The sequence below is a fragment of the Ambystoma mexicanum genome, chromosome 2p (genome assembly GCF_040938575.1).
Source record: "Ambystoma mexicanum isolate Mex_15411 chromosome 2p, UKY_AmexF1_1, whole genome shotgun sequence".
Taxonomy (NCBI): Eukaryota; Metazoa; Chordata; class Amphibia; order Caudata; family Ambystomatidae; genus Ambystoma; species Ambystoma mexicanum.
In genome coordinates this window covers 1,259,889,679-1,259,906,733 of record NC_090923.1, presented here as the reverse complement: position 1 = coordinate 1,259,906,733, position 17,055 = coordinate 1,259,889,679, and the positions used below count along the sequence as shown (strand labels likewise).

The 17,055-nt window shown below is 44.5% G+C and overlaps 2 non-coding genes across 2 annotated transcripts; both read right to left on the bottom strand.

The window, feature by feature from the left end:
* Positions 1–5,371: 5,371 nt before the first annotated feature.
* Positions 5,372–5,478, bottom strand: LOC138567945 (U6 spliceosomal RNA). Its single transcript, XR_011302323.1, has one exon. It is a non-coding gene; the product is annotated as a U6 spliceosomal RNA (small nuclear RNA).
* Positions 5,479–13,910: 8,432 nt separating this feature from the next.
* On the bottom strand, positions 13,911–14,017 carry LOC138568646 (U6 spliceosomal RNA). The gene has a single exon (XR_011302964.1). It is a non-coding gene; the product is annotated as a U6 spliceosomal RNA (small nuclear RNA).
* Positions 14,018–17,055: the final 3,038 nt, after the last annotated feature.

Genomic DNA, 17,055 nt, shown 5'->3' with positions numbered 1-17,055 from the left:
CCAAATGTCCTTATGTCAGAGGGCAGAAAGTCCAAACACCATTTAGATATCGGGTGGTATGAAATGAAGAGGCAAACAACAATGAATAAGCATTCGTTGCTGCTGTATTGATCTGGTCCTTAAGGGTTTTAGTTTAATGCCAATTATATTTAAAGATAGAAAGATTAATGCTCCAGGGTGCTTGCAAAATGACACCCCCTCCCCATCACAATGGCTGGGTGATGCAAGCCTGAGAGCATCACAATAGACCCATAGACATGAGAAAAACTCTGTACCTCTGAGTGTATGTGGGCCCATGGCTGTATCAAGGACAAGGCAAGAACAGGAGGTGGGTAAGGCGTCAGCACCAGAGGGTGTCCGATTGAGCCCTGTAAGCAACAGATGTTGGACCGTCCTTTAAAAGATTCTGAGGCTGATTTCAATTTTAACTTTGCTGCTGATTTAAGGATTGCTCAACCTTGACCCACGTCTAGTTTGTTTGGATAAGCCCTGGAATTCCTTTACAGCTTGTACTGGTGGGAGATGATGTGAGTTTATCAACTGCAACGGGATATGAGGCTTGTGTGCCACAAAAAGCAGGTCTAGTATTTTTTATAAGAAAGCCACTTAAGAAGGGAACTTTGGACAACCCTACCGAGAGCAAAAGTATTACACAGGAGGTAAGGGGGTCAGTGGGTCAACTGATACAATAAACTGACTCACAGTCAAATGTGCTAAATCCAAACACTACCAGTTTCGACATGTTCCTGGCTTTCTGTTTCATTTTTTAACAGATCCATTCCTATGTACCTCTGTGCTTTCAACAGATTTTTCGTTGTAAGGGAGGGACATACAGTAGGCCGTAAAACATTCCTGGGCAGGAAAGACTATGTAAAAGCAAGAGTAGCAGACAGCTTAAAAGAATCATCAGCAGAACCCTCTACACCTTCCCCAAAAAATATAAAATTATTTCTCTGCATGTATGTGCGTTGAACAGCGCAAGTAATTTGGTTAATGTCAGTGGATAAATGTCACTTTCCCATAGCGCAGGACAACATCACTTGTACAGGCCCCTTCTGCAAAGGCATTACCGCTGTAGAAAGCAGTGAAAAAGTGAGGCAGTGTGCAGTCACCCCTGACCCTTCACTGCCCTGATCGGCCACGATCGGCCAAGGACCTCTCTATAAGAGCTGAGGGTGGAATTTTTCTGGACCTCGGTAACTTAGGGAGACATGGCTAAATGGATCCTCAATCAACGGCCCAGCCTTTGCTCTGTGGCCTGTCCGAATATGTCTGTTCTCCAAATTACCTGCCACTGCCCAGGTGTCAGCTTGTGAGATGGAATGACCTCCCAGGAAGCATACTGGCAGATGATTTGCATAGGCACACCCCCTCTCCCTCTCTCTTAGCCCTGCTTACTCCACAGTAGCAAGTATCTGGGGAAAATATAGTGGTCGAGGTGGGGTAGCAGTAACTAGCAACTATGAGAAAGTAAATCTGGGGCACTTGGCGACCTGTGGGAAACAACTGCAGAGCTCAGTGCCCAGAACTTTGTGGCACAGGGAGGAGGTCTGTGGGATTTCAGTAACTTGGAGACATGCAACCTGGTCGGGAGTGCTTCAGGTCTCCTTCCTTGCATGTTCCAAGCAACTCAACAAAGCATCAACAGGCTGAGATACCAGCCACAGAGCCCCTTTCCACTTGATTAAAAGCCTAAAATCTTTTCCATGCAAACACATAGCCCCCGAATACCATATTTTCTTTGTTTTCTCTCTCTCTGTCTCTCTCTCCTCCCTCCCTCCCTCCCTCCCTCCCTCTCTCCCTCCCTCCCTCCCTCCTTTCCACCACCCACAACCCCCCTCCCTCTCCCTCGTCCTCTCCCTACCATTACTTTTAAGTTTCCCTGCACTGCAGCACATTGCGACAATGGTAATTCACAATGGGACTGTTTGAAAGTTACAGAAATCAAAAAAGAATCAACCAACTAAAAGCAGCCAAATCCGGAGTACACTGCTCAGCCACAATTAAAGATTAAGGCCTAGAAGCAAGTAAAGCTGTAGTTCAGAGCGATGTTTGCAAATAGCACCTTAAAGCAGTTTACGCTGGAGTGCACAACAAGGGGGAAAAGTGATAATACCGAGTTTGGTAGAATGGGATAAAAAAACAAAAGCAGCGTGCCACTTCTAAAAGTACAAGTCAAGAAATTGAAGGTGGTGGGGCTGTTCATTCAGTCAATAGGACTCACAAGTAAACGGCTCCCGAGGCATTAGTGTTGAATTTGGCGCAAAATGTATTGTGTTGTCGTGTAATATGTATGAACATACAATTTCAATCTTCATTAAAAAAGATGTATTAAAAAATAAAGACTTGCAGATTAAGAAAGTTTCTGTCCTGTCGTGTGCCAAAAATAGTGAATGCTTTACGAATGTGCGTGTCATCCTTTGAAGCAGGGGCCAATTCAATTTTCCCATTTTCATTCCAATATTAGTACATGTTTTGCTGAGGTACATAGGAAGTTAAGTTCAGTTAAGAAATGAAACAAAAAGCCTGGAAACATGTTGAAACAGGTAGGATTTGGACTTACAATAAACTGATTCACAGTCAGATGTGCTATCCCTTGACCCACTGACACCCCTACCTTTTGTGTAATCCTTTCGCTCTCAGCAGGGTTGTCCAAAGTTCCCTACTTAAAGAGACTTTCTTATAAAAATGATCCTAGACCTGTTTTTTATGGCCCACATGCCTCATATCCCGTTGCTCTTGATAAACTCACATCATCTCCCACCAATACAAGCTGTAAAAGATGTCAAGGGCATAGCCAAGGAAACTAAACGTGGGCTGAAGGTTGAGCAATCCTTAAATCAGCAGCAAAAATAACATTGAAATCAGCCTCAGAATCTCTTAAAGGATGGGCCAACACTGGTTGCTTGCAGGGCGCAATCGGGCAGCCTCTGGTGCTGACGCCTTAAGGCAAGCGCAAAGGGAGAGCCAACCAAACCATTGATTAGGACCTCTGGACTTTCTGCTCTTTGACATAAGGACATTTGTTATGGCAAACATTTGACCAAACCCCATTTAGAAGTCGGATGTTATGGGATTAAGCGGCAAACAGCAATTCATCAGCATTCTTTGCTGCTGTATTGATCTGGTCCTAAAGGGTTTGGTTTAATGCCAATTATATTTAAAGATAAAAAGATTCATGCTCAAGGGTGCTTGCAAATCGACACCCCCTCCCCATCACGATGGCTGTGTGATGCAAGCGTAAGAGCATCACAGAAGACCCATAGACATGAGAAACACTCTGTACCTCTGAGTGTATGTGGGCCCATGGCTGGATCAAGGACAAGGCAAGAACAGGAGATGGCTTAAGGTGTCAGCACCCAGGCTGCCCCATTGCGCGCTGCCAGCAACAGATATTGGACCATCCTTTAAGAGATTCTGAGGCTGATTTCAATGTTAACTTTGCTGCTGATTAAAGGATTGCTCAACCTTCGACCCGCGTCTAGTTTGCTTGGCTAAGCCCTGAAAATCTTTTACAGCTTATATTGGTGAGAGATGAAGTGAGTTTATCAAGGGCAACGGGATATGAGGCATGTGTGCCACAGAATGCAGGTCTAGGATCTTTTATATGAAATCCACTTTGGAAAACCCTACTGAGAAAAAAAGGATTACACAAAAGGAAAGGGGGTCAGTGGGTCAAGGGATAGCACATCTAACTGTTAGTTAATTGTAAGTCCAAATCCTACCCGTTTCCACATTTTTCCAGGCTTTTTGTTTCATTTCTTAACAGATCCATTCCTATGTACCTCTGTGCTTTCAACAGATTTTTCGTTGTAAGGGAGGGACATACAGTAGGCCGTAAAACATTCCTGGGGAGGAAAGACTCTATGTAAAAACAAGAGTAGCAGACAGCTTAAAAGAATCATCAGCAGAACCCTCTACACCTTCCCCAAAAAATATAAAATTATTTCTCTGCATGTATGTGCGTTGAACAGCGCAAGTAATTTGGTTAATGTCAGTGGATAAATGTCACTTTCCCATAGCGCAGGACAACATCACTTGTACAGGCCCCTTCTGCAAAGGCATTACCGCTGTAGAAAGCAGTGAAAAAGTGAGGCAGTGTGCAGTCACCCCTGACCCTTCACTGCCCTGATCGGCCACGATCGGCCAAGGACCTCTCTATAAGAGCTGAGGGTGGAATTTTTCTGGACCTCGGTAACTTAGGGAGACATGGCTAAATGGATCCTCAATCAACGGCCCAGCCTTTGCTCTGTGGCCTGTCCGAATATGTCTGTTCTCCAAATTACCTGCCACTGCCCAGGTGTCAGCTTGTGAGATGGAATGACCTCCCAGGAAGCATACTGGCAGATGATTTGCATAGGCACACCCCCTCTCCCTCTCTCTTAGCCCTGCTTACTCCACAGTAGCAAGTATCTGGGGAAAATATAGTGGTCGAGGTGGGGTAGCAGTAACTAGCAACTATGAGAAAGTAAATCTGGGGCACTTGGCGACCTGTGGGAAACAACTGCAGAGCTCAGTGCCCAGAACTTTGTGGCACAGGGAGGAGGTCTGTGGGATTTCAGTAACTTGGAGACATGCAACCTGGTCGGGAGTGCTTCAGGTCTCCTTCCTTGCATGTTCCAAGCAACTCAACAAAGCATCAACAGGCTGAGATACCAGCCACAGAGCCCCTTTCCACTTGATTAAAAGCCTAAAATCTTTTCCATGCAAACACATAGCCCCCGAATACCATATTTTCTTTGTTTTCTCTCTCTCTGTCTCTCTCTCCTCCCTCCCTCCCTCCCTCCCTCCCTCACTCCTTCCCACCCTCCCGCCCTCTCTCTTCCCCCCTCTCCCTCTCCCTCAATCCTCCCATTAATTTTAAGTTTTCATGCACTGCAGCACATTGTGACAATGGTATTTCACAATGGGACTGTTTGAAAGTTACAGAAATCAAAAAAGAAATCAACCAACTATAAGCAGCCACGTCCGGAGTACACTGCTCAGCTCCAATTAAAGATTAAGGCCCAGAAGCAAGTAAAGCTGTAGTTCAGAGCGATCTTTGCAAATATCACCTCAAAGCAGTTTACGCTGGAGTGCAGAACAAGGGGGAAAGTGATAATACTGAGTTTGGTAGAATGGAATAAAAAAAACAAAAGAAGCATGCCACTTCTAAAAGTACAAGTCAAGAAATTCAAGGGGACGTGGCTGTTCATTCAGTCAAGAGGATTCACAAGTAAAAGGCTCCTGAGGCATTAGTGTTGAATTTGGCGCAAAATGTATTGTGTTGTCGTGTAATATGAATGAACATACAATTTCAATCTTCATTAAAAAAGATCTATTAAAAAATAAAGACTTGCAAATTAAGAAAGTTTCTGTCCTGTCATGTGCCAAAAATAGTGAAAGCTTTACGAATGTGCGTGTCATCCTTTAGAGCAGGGGCCAATTTAATTTTCCCATTATCATTCCAATATTAGTACATGTGTTGCAGAAGCAAGCGCAAAGGGAGAGTCAATCAAACCATTCATTAGGATCTCAGGTCAAAGGTTTGCCATTCCAAATGTCCTTATGTCAGAGGGCAGAAAGTCCAAACACCATTTAGATATCGGGTGGTATGAAATGAAGAGGCAAACAACAATGAATAAGCATTCGTTGCTGCTGTATTGATCTGGTCCTTAAGGGTTTTAGTTTAATGCCAATTATATTTAAAGATAGAAAGATTAATGCTCCAGGGTGCTTGCAAAATGACACCCCCTCCCCATCACAATGGCTGGGTGATGCAAGCCTGAGAGCATCACAATAGACCCATAGACATGAGAAAAACTCTGTACCTCTGAGTGTATGTGGGCCCATGGCTGTATCAAGGACAAGGCAAGAACAGGAGGTGGGTAAGGCGTCAGCACCAGAGGGTGTCCGATTGAGCCCTGTAAGCAACAGATGTTGGACCGTCCTTTAAAAGATTCTGAGGCTGATTTCAATTTTAACTTTGCTGCTGATTTAAGGATTGCTCAACCTTGACCCACGTCTAGTTTGTTTGGATAAGCCCTGGAATTCCTTTACAGCTTGTACTGGTGGGAGATGATGTGAGTTTATCAACTGCAACGGGATATGAGGCTTGTGTGCCACAAAAAGCAGGTCTAGTATTTTTTATAAGAAAGCCACTTAAGAAGGGAACTTTGGACAACCCTACCGAGAGCAAAAGTATTACACAGGAGGTAAGGGGGTCAGTGGGTCAACTGATACAATAAACTGACTCACAGTCAAATGTGCTAAATCCAAACACTACCAGTTTCGACATGTTCCTGGCTTTCTGTTTCATTTTTTAACAGATCCATTCCTATGTACCTCTGTGCTTTCAACAGATTTTTCGTTGTAAGGGAGGGACATACAGTAGGCCGTAAAACATTCCTGGGCAGGAAAGACTATGTAAAAGCAAGAGTAGCAGACAGCTTAAAAGAATCATCAGCAGAACCCTCTACACCTTCCCCAAAAAATATAAAATTATTTCTCTGCATGTATGTGCGTTGAACAGCGCAAGTAATTTGGTTAATGTCAGTGGATAAATGTCACTTTCCCATAGCGCAGGACAACATCACTTGTACAGGCCCCTTCTGCAAAGGCATTACCGCTGTAGAAAGCAGTGAAAAAGTGAGGCAGTGTGCAGTCACCCCTGACCCTTCACTGCCCTGATCGGCCACGATCGGCCAAGGACCTCTCTATAAGAGCTGAGGGTGGAATTTTTCTGGACCTCGGTAACTTAGGGAGACATGGCTAAATGGATCCTCAATCAACGGCCCAGCCTTTGCTCTGTGGCCTGTCCGAATATGTCTGTTCTCCAAATTACCTGCCACTGCCCAGGTGTCAGCTTGTGAGATGGAATGACCTCCCAGGAAGCATACTGGCAGATGATTTGCATAGGCACACCCCCTCTCCCTCTCTCTTAGCCCTGCTTACTCCACAGTAGCAAGTATCTGGGGAAAATATAGTGGTCGAGGTGGGGTAGCAGTAACTAGCAACTATGAGAAAGTAAATCTGGGGCACTTGGCGACCTGTGGGAAACAACTGCAGAGCTCAGTGCCCAGAACTTTGTGGCACAGGGAGGAGGTCTGTGGGATTTCAGTAACTTGGAGACATGCAACCTGGTCGGGAGTGCTTCAGGTCTCCTTCCTTGCATGTTCCAAGCAACTCAACAAAGCATCAACAGGCTGAGATACCAGCCACAGAGCCCCTTTCCACTTGATTAAAAGCCTAAAATCTTTTCCATGCAAACACATAGCCCCCGAATACCATATTTTCTTTGTTTTCTCTCTCTCTGTCTCTCTCTCCTCCCTCCCTCCCTCCCTCCCTCCCTCCCTCTCTCCCTCCCTCCCTCCCTCCTTTCCACCACCCACAACCCCCCTCCCTCTCCCTCGTCCTCTCCCTACCATTACTTTTAAGTTTCCCTGCACTGCAGCACATTGCGACAATGGTAATTCACAATGGGACTGTTTGAAAGTTACAGAAATCAAAAAAGAATCAACCAACTAAAAGCAGCCAAATCCGGAGTACACTGCTCAGCCACAATTAAAGATTAAGGCCTAGAAGCAAGTAAAGCTGTAGTTCAGAGCGATGTTTGCAAATAGCACCTTAAAGCAGTTTACGCTGGAGTGCACAACAAGGGGGAAAAGTGATAATACCGAGTTTGGTAGAATGGGATAAAAAAACAAAAGCAGCGTGCCACTTCTAAAAGTACAAGTCAAGAAATTGAAGGTGGTGGGGCTGTTCATTCAGTCAATAGGACTCACAAGTAAACGGCTCCCGAGGCATTAGTGTTGAATTTGGCGCAAAATGTATTGTGTTGTCGTGTAATATGTATGAACATACAATTTCAATCTTCATTAAAAAAGATGTATTAAAAAATAAAGACTTGCAGATTAAGAAAGTTTCTGTCCTGTCGTGTGCCAAAAATAGTGAATGCTTTACGAATGTGCGTGTCATCCTTTGAAGCAGGGGCCAATTCAATTTTCCCATTTTCATTCCAATATTAGTACATGTTTTGCTGAGGTACATAGGAAGTTAAGTTCAGTTAAGAAATGAAACAAAAAGCCTGGAAACATGTTGAAACAGGTAGGATTTGGACTTACAATAAACTGATTCACAGTCAGATGTGCTATCCCTTGACCCACTGACACCCCTACCTTTTGTGTAATCCTTTCGCTCTCAGCAGGGTTGTCCAAAGTTCCCTACTTAAAGAGACTTTCTTATAAAAATGATCCTAGACCTGTTTTTTATGGCCCACATGCCTCATATCCCGTTGCTCTTGATAAACTCACATCATCTCCCACCAATACAAGCTGTAAAAGATGTCAAGGGCATAGCCAAGGAAACTAAACGTGGGCTGAAGGTTGAGCAATCCTTAAATCAGCAGCAAAAATAACATTGAAATCAGCCTCAGAATCTCTTAAAGGATGGGCCAACACTGGTTGCTTGCAGGGCGCAATCGGGCAGCCTCTGGTGCTGACGCCTTAAGGCAAGCGCAAAGGGAGAGCCAACCAAACCATTGATTAGGACCTCTGGACTTTCTGCTCTTTGACATAAGGACATTTGTTATGGCAAACATTTGACCAAACCCCATTTAGAAGTCGGATGTTATGGGATTAAGCGGCAAACAGCAATTCATCAGCATTCTTTGCTGCTGTATTGATCTGGTCCTAAAGGGTTTGGTTTAATGCCAATTATATTTAAAGATAAAAAGATTCATGCTCAAGGGTGCTTGCAAATCGACACCCCCTCCCCATCACGATGGCTGTGTGATGCAAGCGTAAGAGCATCACAGAAGACCCATAGACATGAGAAACACTCTGTACCTCTGAGTGTATGTGGGCCCATGGCTGGATCAAGGACAAGGCAAGAACAGGAGATGGCTTAAGGTGTCAGCACCCAGGCTGCCCCATTGCGCGCTGCCAGCAACAGATATTGGACCATCCTTTAAGAGATTCTGAGGCTGATTTCAATGTTAACTTTGCTGCTGATTAAAGGATTGCTCAACCTTCGACCCGCGTCTAGTTTGCTTGGCTAAGCCCTGAAAATCTTTTACAGCTTATATTGGTGAGAGATGAAGTGAGTTTATCAAGGGCAACGGGATATGAGGCATGTGTGCCACAGAATGCAGGTCTAGGATCTTTTATATGAAATCCACTTTGGAAAACCCTACTGAGAAAAAAAGGATTACACAAAAGGAAAGGGGGTCAGTGGGTCAAGGGATAGCACATCTAACTGTTAGTTAATTGTAAGTCCAAATCCTACCCGTTTCCACATTTTTCCAGGCTTTTTGTTTCATTTCTTAACAGATCCATTCCTATGTACCTCTGTGCTTTCAACAGATTTTTCGTTGTAAGGGAGGGACATACAGTAGGCCGTAAAACATTCCTGGGGAGGAAAGACTCTATGTAAAAACAAGAGTAGCAGACAGCTTAAAAGAATCATCAGCAGAACCCTCTACACCTTCCCCAAAAAATATAAAATTATTTCTCTGCATGTATGTGCGTTGAACAGCGCAAGTAATTTGGTTAATGTCAGTGGATAAATGTCACTTTCCCATAGCGCAGGACAACATCACTTGTACAGGCCCCTTCTGCAAAGGCATTACCGCTGTAGAAAGCAGTGAAAAAGTGAGGCAGTGTGCAGTCACCCCTGACCCTTCACTGCCCTGATCGGCCACGATCGGCCAAGGACCTCTCTATAAGAGCTGAGGGTGGAATTTTTCTGGACCTCGGTAACTTAGGGAGACATGGCTAAATGGATCCTCAATCAACGGCCCAGCCTTTGCTCTGTGGCCTGTCCGAATATGTCTGTTCTCCAAATTACCTGCCACTGCCCAGGTGTCAGCTTGTGAGATGGAATGACCTCCCAGGAAGCATACTGGCAGATGATTTGCATAGGCACACCCCCTCTCCCTCTCTCTTAGCCCTGCTTACTCCACAGTAGCAAGTATCTGGGGAAAATATAGTGGTCGAGGTGGGGTAGCAGTAACTAGCAACTATGAGAAAGTAAATCTGGGGCACTTGGCGACCTGTGGGAAACAACTGCAGAGCTCAGTGCCCAGAACTTTGTGGCACAGGGAGGAGGTCTGTGGGATTTCAGTAACTTGGAGACATGCAACCTGGTCGGGAGTGCTTCAGGTCTCCTTCCTTGCATGTTCCAAGCAACTCAACAAAGCATCAACAGGCTGAGATACCAGCCACAGAGCCCCTTTCCACTTGATTAAAAGCCTAAAATCTTTTCCATGCAAACACATAGCCCCCGAATACCATATTTTCTTTGTTTTCTCTCTCTCTGTCTCTCTCTCCTCCCTCCCTCCCTCCCTCCCTCCCTCCCTCTCTCCCTCCCTCCCTCCCTCCTTTCCACCACCCACAACCCCCCTCCCTCTCCCTCGTCCTCTCCCTACCATTACTTTTAAGTTTCCCTGCACTGCAGCACATTGCGACAATGGTAATTCACAATGGGACTGTTTGAAAGTTACAGAAATCAAAAAAGAATCAACCAACTAAAAGCAGCCAAATCCGGAGTACACTGCTCAGCCACAATTAAAGATTAAGGCCTAGAAGCAAGTAAAGCTGTAGTTCAGAGCGATGTTTGCAAATAGCACCTTAAAGCAGTTTACGCTGGAGTGCACAACAAGGGGGAAAAGTGATAATACCGAGTTTGGTAGAATGGGATAAAAAAACAAAAGCAGCGCCACTTCTAAAAGTACAAGTCAAGAAATTGAAGGTGGTGGGGCTGTTCATTCAGTCAATAGGACTCACAAGTAAACGGCTCCCGAGGCATTAGTGTTGAATTTGGCGCAAAATGTATTGTGTTGTCGTGTAATATGTATGAACATACAATTTCAATCTTCATTAAAAAAGATGTATTAAAAAATAAAGACTTGCAGATTAAGAAAGTTTCTGTCCTGTCGTGTGCCAAAAATAGTGAATGCTTTACGAATGTGCGTGTCATCCTTTGAAGCAGGGGCCAATTCAATTTTCCCATTTTCATTCCAATATTAGTACATGTTTTGCTGAGGTACATAGGAAGTTAAGTTCAGTTAAGAAATGAAACAAAAAGCCTGGAAACATGTTGAAACAGGTAGGATTTGGACTTACAATAAACTGATTCACAGTCAGATGTGCTATCCCTTGACCCACTGACACCCCTACCTTTTGTGTAATCCTTTCGCTCTCAGCAGGGTTGTCCAAAGTTCCCTACTTAAAGAGACTTTCTTATAAAAATGATCCTAGACCTGTTTTTTATGGCCCACATGCCTCATATCCCGTTGCTCTTGATAAACTCACATCATCTCCCACCAATACAAGCTGTAAAAGATGTCAAGGGCATAGCCAAGGAAACTAAACGTGGGCTGAAGGTTGAGCAATCCTTAAATCAGCAGCAAAAATAACATTGAAATCAGCCTCAGAATCTCTTAAAGGATGGGCCAACACTGGTTGCTTGCAGGGCGCAATCGGGCAGCCTCTGGTGCTGACGCCTTAAGGCAAGCGCAAAGGGAGAGCCAACCAAACCATTGATTAGGACCTCTGGACTTTCTGCTCTTTGACATAAGGACATTTGTTATGGCAAACATTTGACCAAACCCCATTTAGAAGTCGGATGTTATGGGATTAAGCGGCAAACAGCAATTCATCAGCATTCTTTGCTGCTGTATTGATCTGGTCCTAAAGGGTTTGGTTTAATGCCAATTATATTTAAAGATAAAAAGATTCATGCTCAAGGGTGCTTGCAAATCGACACCCCCTCCCCATCACGATGGCTGTGTGATGCAAGCGTAAGAGCATCACAGAAGACCCATAGACATGAGAAACACTCTGTACCTCTGAGTGTATGTGGGCCCATGGCTGGATCAAGGACAAGGCAAGAACAGGAGATGGCTTAAGGTGTCAGCACCCAGGCTGCCCCATTGCGCGCTGCCAGCAACAGATATTGGACCATCCTTTAAGAGATTCTGAGGCTGATTTCAATGTTAACTTTGCTGCTGATTAAAGGATTGCTCAACCTTCGACCCGCGTCTAGTTTGCTTGGCTAAGCCCTGAAAATCTTTTACAGCTTATATTGGTGAGAGATGAAGTGAGTTTATCAAGGGCAACGGGATATGAGGCATGTGTGCCACAGAATGCAGGTCTAGGATCTTTTATATGAAATCCACTTTGGAAAACCCTACTGAGAAAAAAAGGATTACACAAAAGGAAAGGGGGTCAGTGGGTCAAGGGATAGCACATCTAACTGTTAGTTAATTGTAAGTCCAAATCCTACCCGTTTCCACATTTTTCCAGGCTTTTTGTTTCATTTCTTAACAGATCCATTCCTATGTACCTCTGTGCTTTCAACAGATTTTTCGTTGTAAGGGAGGGACATACAGTAGGCCGTAAAACATTCCTGGGGAGGAAAGACTCTATGTAAAAACAAGAGTAGCAGACAGCTTAAAAGAATCATCAGCAGAACCCTCTACACCTTCCCCAAAAAATATAAAATTATTTCTCTGCATGTATGTGCGTTGAACAGCGCAAGTAATTTGGTTAATGTCAGTGGATAAATGTCACTTTCCCATAGCGCAGGACAACATCACTTGTACAGGCCCCTTCTGCAAAGGCATTACCGCTGTAGAAAGCAGTGAAAAAGTGAGGCAGTGTGCAGTCACCCCTGACCCTTCACTGCCCTGATCGGCCACGATCGGCCAAGGACCTCTCTATAAGAGCTGAGGGTGGAATTTTTCTGGACCTCGGTAACTTAGGGAGACATGGCTAAATGGATCCTCAATCAACGGCCCAGCCTTTGCTCTGTGGCCTGTCCGAATATGTCTGTTCTCCAAATTACCTGCCACTGCCCAGGTGTCAGCTTGTGAGATGGAATGACCTCCCAGGAAGCATACTGGCAGATGATTTGCATAGGCACACCCCCTCTCCCTCTCTCTTAGCCCTGCTTACTCCACAGTAGCAAGTATCTGGGGAAAATATAGTGGTCGAGGTGGGGTAGCAGTAACTAGCAACTATGAGAAAGTAAATCTGGGGCACTTGGCGACCTGTGGGAAACAACTGCAGAGCTCAGTGCCCAGAACTTTGTGGCACAGGGAGGAGGTCTGTGGGATTTCAGTAACTTGGAGACATGCAACCTGGTCGGGAGTGCTTCAGGTCTCCTTCCTTGCATGTTCCAAGCAACTCAACAAAGCATCAACAGGCTGAGATACCAGCCACAGAGCCCCTTTCCACTTGATTAAAAGCCTAAAATCTTTTCCATGCAAACACATAGCCCCCGAATACCATATTTTCTTTGTTTTCTCTCTCTCTGTCTCTCTCTCCTCCCTCCCTCCCTCCCTCCCTCCCTCACTCCTTCCCACCCTCCCGCCCTCTCTCTTCCCCCCTCTCCCTCTCCCTCAATCCTCCCATTAATTTTAAGTTTTCATGCACTGCAGCACATTGTGACAATGGTATTTCACAATGGGACTGTTTGAAAGTTACAGAAATCAAAAAAGAAATCAACCAACTATAAGCAGCCACGTCCGGAGTACACTGCTCAGCTCCAATTAAAGATTAAGGCCCAGAAGCAAGTAAAGCTGTAGTTCAGAGCGATCTTTGCAAATATCACCTCAAAGCAGTTTACGCTGGAGTGCAGAACAAGGGGGAAAGTGATAATACTGAGTTTGGTAGAATGGAATAAAAAAAACAAAAGAAGCATGCCACTTCTAAAAGTACAAGTCAAGAAATTCAAGGGGACGTGGCTGTTCATTCAGTCAAGAGGATTCACAAGTAAAAGGCTCCTGAGGCATTAGTGTTGAATTTGGCGCAAAATGTATTGTGTTGTCGTGTAATATGAATGAACATACAATTTCAATCTTCATTAAAAAAGATCTATTAAAAAATAAAGACTTGCAAATTAAGAAAGTTTCTGTCCTGTCATGTGCCAAAAATAGTGAATGCTTTACGAATGTGCGTGTCATCCTTTAGAGCAGGGGCCAATTTAATTTTCCCATTATCATTCCAATATTAGTACATGTGTTGCAGAAGCAAGCGCAAAGGGAGAGTCAATCAAACCATTCATTAGGATCTCAGGTCAAAGGTTTGCCATTCCAAATGTCCTTATGTCAGAGGGCAGAAAGTCCAAACACCATTTAGATATCGGGTGGTATGAAATGAAGAGGCAAACAACAATGAATAAGCATTCGTTGCTGCTGTATTGATCTGGTCCTTAAGGGTTTTAGTTTAATGCCAATTATATTTAAAGATAGAAAGATTAATGCTCCAGGGTGCTTGCAAAATGACACCCCCTCCCCATCACAATGGCTGGGTGATGCAAGCCTGAGAGCATCACAATAGACCCATAGACATGAGAAAAACTCTGTACCTCTGAGTGTATGTGGGCCCATGGCTGTATCAAGGACAAGGCAAGAACAGGAGGTGGGTAAGGCGTCAGCACCAGAGGGTGTCCGATTGAGCCCTGTAAGCAACAGATGTTGGACCGTCCTTTAAAAGATTCTGAGGCTGATTTCAATTTTAACTTTGCTGCTGATTTAAGGATTGCTCAACCTTGACCCACGTCTAGTTTGTTTGGATAAGCCCTGGAATTCCTTTACAGCTTGTACTGGTGGGAGATGATGTGAGTTTATCAACTGCAACGGGATATGAGGCTTGTGTGCCACAAAAAGCAGGTCTAGTATTTTTTATAAGAAAGCCACTTAAGAAGGGAACTTTGGACAACCCTACCGAGAGCAAAAGTATTACACAGGAGGTAAGGGGGTCAGTGGGTCAACTGATACAATAAACTGACTCACAGTCAAATGTGCTAAATCCAAACACTACCAGTTTCGACATGTTCCTGGCTTTCTGTTTCATTTTTTAACAGATCCATTCCTATGTACCTCTGTGCTTTCAACAGATTTTTCGTTGTAAGGGAGGGACATACAGTAGGCCGTAAAACATTCCTGGGCAGGAAAGACTATGTAAAAGCAAGAGTAGCAGACAGCTTAAAAGAATCATCAGCAGAACCCTCTACACCTTCCCCAAAAAATATAAAATTATTTCTCTGCATGTATGTGCGTTGAACAGCGCAAGTAATTTGGTTAATGTCAGTGGATAAATGTCACTTTCCCATAGCGCAGGACAACATCACTTGTACAGGCCCCTTCTGCAAAGGCATTACCGCTGTAGAAAGCAGTGAAAAAGTGAGGCAGTGTGCAGTCACCCCTGACCCTTCACTGCCCTGATCGGCCACGATCGGCCAAGGACCTCTCTATAAGAGCTGAGGGTGGAATTTTTCTGGACCTCGGTAACTTAGGGAGACATGGCTAAATGGATCCTCAATCAACGGCCCAGCCTTTGCTCTGTGGCCTGTCCGAATATGTCTGTTCTCCAAATTACCTGCCACTGCCCAGGTGTCAGCTTGTGAGATGGAATGACCTCCCAGGAAGCATACTGGCAGATGATTTGCATAGGCACACCCCCTCTCCCTCTCTCTTAGCCCTGCTTACTCCACAGTAGCAAGTATCTGGGGAAAATATAGTGGTCGAGGTGGGGTAGCAGTAACTAGCAACTATGAGAAAGTAAATCTGGGGCACTTGGCGACCTGTGGGAAACAACTGCAGAGCTCAGTGCCCAGAACTTTGTGGCACAGGGAGGAGGTCTGTGGGATTTCAGTAACTTGGAGACATGCAACCTGGTCGGGAGTGCTTCAGGTCTCCTTCCTTGCATGTTCCAAGCAACTCAACAAAGCATCAACAGGCTGAGATACCAGCCACAGAGCCCCTTTCCACTTGATTAAAAGCCTAAAATCTTTTCCATGCAAACACATAGCCCCCGAATACCATATTTTCTTTGTTTTCTCTCTCTCTGTCTCTCTCTCCTCCCTCCCTCCCTCCCTCCCTCCCTCCCTCTCTCCCTCCCTCCCTCCCTCCTTTCCACCACCCACAACCCCCCTCCCTCTCCCTCGTCCTACCATTACTTTTAAGTTTCCCTGCACTGCAGCACATTGCGACAATGGTAATTCACAATGGGACTGTTTGAAAGTTACAGAAATCAAAAAAGAATCAACCAACTAAAAGCAGCCAAATCCGGAGTACACTGCTCAGCCACAATTAAAGATTAAGGCCTAGAAGCAAGTAAAGCTGTAGTTCAGAGCGATGTTTGCAAATAGCACCTTAAAGCAGTTTACGCTGGAGTGCACAACAAGGGGGAAAAGTGATAATACCGAGTTTGGTAGAATGGGATAAAAAAACAAAAGCAGCGTGCCACTTCTAAAAGTACAAGTCAAGAAATTGAAGGTGGTGGGGCTGTTCATTCAGTCAATAGGACTCACAAGTAAACGGCTCCCGAGGCATTAGTGTTGAATTTGGCGCAAAATGTATTGTGTTGTCGTGTAATATGTATGAACATACAATTTCAATCTTCATTAAAAAAGATGTATTAAAAAATAAAGACTTGCAGATTAAGAAAGTTTCTGTCCTGTCGTGTGCCAAAAATAGTGAATGCTTTACGAATGTGCGTGTCATCCTTTGAAGCAGGGGCCAATTCAATTTTCCCATTTTCATTCCAATATTAGTACATGTTTTGCTGAGGTACATAGGAAGTTAAGTTCAGTTAAGAAATGAAACAAAAAGCCTGGAAACATGTTGAAACAGGTAGGATTTGGACTTACAATAAACTGATTCACAGTCAGATGTGCTATCCCTTGACCCACTGACACCCCTACCTTTTGTGTAATCCTTTCGCTCTCAGCAGGGTTGTCCAAAGTTCCCTACTTAAAGAGACTTTCTTATAAAAATGATCCTAGACCTGTTTTTTATGGCCCACATGCCTCATATCCCGTTGCTCTTGATAAACTCACATCATCTCCCACCAATACAAGCTGTAAAAGATGTCAAGGGCATAGCCAAGGAAACTAAACGTGGGCTGAAGGTTGAGCAATCCTTAAATCAGCAGCAAAAATAACATTGAAATCAGCCTCAGAATCTCTTAAAGGATGGGCCAACACTGGTTGCTTGCAGGGCGCAATCGGGCAGCCTCTGGTGCTGACGCCTTAAGGCAAGCGCAAAGGGAGAGCCAACCAAACCATTGA